This window comes from Lupinus angustifolius, chromosome LG01 (genome assembly GCF_001865875.1).
Source record: "Lupinus angustifolius cultivar Tanjil chromosome LG01, LupAngTanjil_v1.0, whole genome shotgun sequence".
Taxonomy (NCBI): Eukaryota; Viridiplantae; Streptophyta; class Magnoliopsida; order Fabales; family Fabaceae; genus Lupinus; species Lupinus angustifolius.
Window position 1 is genome coordinate 14,986,338 of NC_032009.1, and position 4,597 is coordinate 14,990,934.

Below are 4,597 nucleotides of genomic sequence, written 5' to 3' on the forward strand. Positions count from 1 at the left end.
CATGTCCCAGCCGAACCATCGGCTCTGATACCACTTGTTGGACCAGACTGCGACCGGGGAGCCTCCAACCACGAGTTCCATTGTTACATGGGTATGGGAAGAGTGAAGAGTCACAAGTGAGACACCACGTCTTGAACCAAAACCTTAAGGCATTAGTTCCATGGGCCTTTCCTTCGTATAAACTCTTTCATTCATCCCCGCATATCCAATGTGGGACTTCACACTTGAATAAACCCAACAGGCAGAATAAGAAGATAAGATGTGACACCACTAGTAGAGCTCATATGGTGTAAGTTAACTATAGTTGAGAAAAATAAAACTATGGTTATAAAATAAACCCGAGGAAGTTTTTTTTCCCTATATAAAGTTGTATCACCCTCATTGTAAAACACAAGTATCAATTTGAATAGAAAAAATATTTCCTATTAATATTCTTGAGCACTTTATCTCAATTTATGTTATCTTCTTAAGTGTTTCATATAGATTTTCACATTTACCACTAGCAAATTGAGGATTGTGATTAAGATATGAACTAAAACCCTTCTGCGGATTTAAAGGGCTAGTATTATCTAGACCCTAAATGCGATGTTTACCTAATTATATTAGTTACTAAACTCATATATTCCAAGATTTATAAATAGAACATATATTTATCATAAGAATGTCGAGTTACACCTCCAGTAGAAAGCCAATGAAGATTCTGATGTAGTAGATTGAAGGGAGAAGGCCTATGTACCATCTTGTAGGTTATGCAATAGAAAATATCTTTGCATGAAAGCTTTTTTGTATATGGTTGACATCTAAACGTATTATAGATATATGCTTGAAGAATAAACCTAAAAGATGGCATGTATATTTTAATATTGACATATATACATACATATAATGAAAAGAATCATCATAGCCATTCATCTCTTATCCAAATCCTGTCACTCCCATATAAATTGGTCTTTTTTCTCTGTACATTCAAAATTTAGTAATTTTACTTTTTTTAATAAATCAATAGACCAATATGTGTTTATTTTTTAATAATAAATGGAGCTGAAAATAATTGAAAAGCATCAAAAAAAATTTACTTAAGAGATTGATCTAAAGGAATGATAGAGTTGTTGGAACCATAGTAATTTTATGATATTTTGATTCATAATGAAAAATAAAATTGGGTAGCAAAAATGTATTAGTTATTTTCTATGCATAAATGTGTTTTTATATCTCGGAGAGATAATCAAAGGAAAATATTTTCGAACACGTCCAAAATAATATATGAAAAGTAGCTTTATAAAGTTTTAAATAAACGTGTCTCATTGATTAAGCTCGTCCAATTAAATCAACGTGTCCCTTAAGTACGTCCAAAGAGTTATTTCACATGGCAAGTAAGGATTATTTTCATTAATTGAGAGACAAGTACCACAAAAACAAAAGAAACAATAATATGGTAAGACATTTTTGTTCTTTTATATACAATATAATAACACTTTTAACATTAGAAACACATGTAAAATCATGTATTTGCCTCTCAATTAATAGATAAGATCTTTATTCGAGCATGACAACTTAAGCAGAGTGATAGAGAAAATACTTAAGAGTTTACTTTGTAAATCTTAAAATATTTTCCTAAGTGAGTTTTAGATTCAAGTGATCTTAAACTTTCATATCCTCAACAAGTGAGTTGTAAAAGATCAACCTAAAAATTTATTTTACAAACGCAATTCATCCCCTTCTTGTTGTAGAACATATGCTTTAACTCTTCATTTTCAGCATTTACTCTTCAATTATTTGAAGGAACTTAACAATATTTCTAGAACATACATTTTTATTCACTCCCCAAGTGCTATATAAAGATTAGCATTTAAATGTATTGATTGTAACAACTCTCATACAAACTTGTAAGGAGAGCTTGAAAGGCTAACATAAAGAGTATGTGTTTCAAGAGTGCAGAGTGCTATATAAAGATTAACTACCCAAAAAATACTTCGACAACGGGTCCAAGGAGGCTTCTTTAACAAACAACACTCCACGAAATCATAAACACACTTCAACACCTTTCTCATGTTTATCTTGTCTATTTTAAACGTGAGCATGTCTCATTACAAACCAAACAAAAAGGAGAGAATGGGTAAACTATCTCCCTTCTAGCCACAAGTTATCGTTCATAGGTAATCTATTTAACAACAATTACCAATTATAAGCAATTATCTCAAGTAAGCAATTGTTGCACAACATTGGTCACAAATAATAAAATAAAGTGCATAAAATAAATATAAGAAAATAAACAAGAGAAAATGGTAACAGAGTTTGGACAATTGTGCCTATATTTCCGAGAGCGCAAAGCGACTGCCAAGATATTATTAGAGAATAAGAATTACAAACCCTAGCACACCCATGGACCCAAGTGCTTGTGTAGTGTTTCTATTTGGTGCTTCTAAATGATGCAAATTATAACAAGGAACTTGAGTCCAATATATAACATTGATATTCAATTATATTCTAATATCACACAATGTGAGACTTCACATAATAACATATTTCAAACATCCCCAATAACCTCAACCTTCATTGAAATAGACGAATATCTCGCTCTTTAGGAAATCTATAGAAGAATCTTCACCATAGCGATTATTTGACTCCACCTTGCTCAATGTCTAATTCTCTTTAACAACTCCTCCACATAAGAATCTCCTCCCCTATAGTATAAACCTTTTGAGTATCTTTGTCAATATTACCAAGAGTTTATCTCTCCAAACTTGTAGTGCAGTTTCTCGTACCGTCATCTAATGGAACATACTGCCTAACCACTTATTGTTAGGAAGTCTTTCAATATATGGAACCTCTACACAAAATTTCACAACAACTGTCGTCTTCAATATTCAGTCAAACTGAACCTTGGAGCTTCCTTGGAAAGCCTCAACGACTACCATCATTGTTTAGTTCGATAATCATAGTTCAAAAATAACTATCATACTTCACCATAAGGAGTATACCATAGCATACATCTTGCGTCAATGATAACTAATGTCTGTGCCACATCCTTGCATCTAAGTCAATGCCCATGTCATACCTTGCATCTCTACCAATGCCAATGTTACACCTTGCATCAAAGCCAATGCCCAAGTTACACCCTGCATCAAAGTCAATCAGCGCCTCTATACTTTTGTGAATCTGCTATCAATTAATATCCTTCACTAGGACGTTTTAGATACACCATTAGGATATCCCACTTCTCATCTCAAATAAGATCATTCTCTCCAACATCAAGAGAGATATTGTTAGCACTTGTCTCAAAGCATTGTTGGAGAACTTCTCCATCCATAATCCATAGATTGAATGCGGAAGTCCTTATGGTTTCCTTATGGATGACTTGATAGTGTTTTTATCCCCTTGTGGATAACACTATCCTCATCCTCCTTTATTCTCCTTAACCTTTACACCTGAAAACCTGTTGCTCTACAAATGAGAACCATAACCCATAAAAGTAACCTCGTAGTGGTTACTACTTTAGTTGCAATAATTCTGATTCAGTCCCTTCATCAAATCAGAAATTGCCCGAAGGTATCTCACTTATATTATTTCATGACACATATGCCCTTAACCACCAGATTAAATTACTGAAGATCATTTTATATTTTGGCTAATTAAATAATGGTCATAGCACAATTATAGAATTATATTTGTGACCCATAAATTGTCAGAAATTCTAACAATCTGCCATTGGTCACACATATGATTCTCCATACGTGTTATCCTTATTGCACGCTTAAATATTGTCATTATGACTCAGGCATACCTAAATTATCTCGTCCATTAGTCTTGTCTCCATATCGAATCACAATGAATTTTGCCATATCAATCATGACTAATTCAACAATGATCACCAATATTAACACAACTAAATGACATAGATACATCATGAAATGTATAGCATGAAAATCACATGAATATGATCGGTACACGTCAATTTCCAACTTGTCCTACTTAACTTTAGTGAGATCCTTACTAATAACATAAAACCTTATTGTACAAAGTATAGTCACAGAATACCAAACCGGATGATTAATCAACTAAAGTTTGAATACAAAGTATCCATACATAACACTATTACATGGAACATAACAAAATGTGTGCACTTTCTAACTCCCACTAAACCAAAATATCCTCACACTGTAGAACACCCATGTGAGCAGCATGCTCATGAAAGACCTTGGGTGTGATAGCTTTTGTGAGAGGATCCGCAATCATGGAGTTAGTGCCTAAGTGTTCTATGGAAAGCTGTCCACTTTGTACCTTCTCCTTAACAACTAGGAACTTAATGTCGATGTGTTTCGACTTTGCCGAACTCCTATTGTTGTTGGAGAACATCACGGCTGACTTATTGTCACAGTATAACTTTAGTGATCTTTCAATCCTTTCCATAATCCGCAGCCCAGTGACAAAATTTCTCAGCCATGATGACTGAAGTGATACCTCATAACATGCTATATATTTAGCTGCCATGGTGGATGATGCAACAAGATTTTGCTTTGTAGAACGTCAAGAAACTGCACCACCAGCTAACAGATAAACATAGCCCGAAGTAGATTGTCTACTATCTTGGCATCCC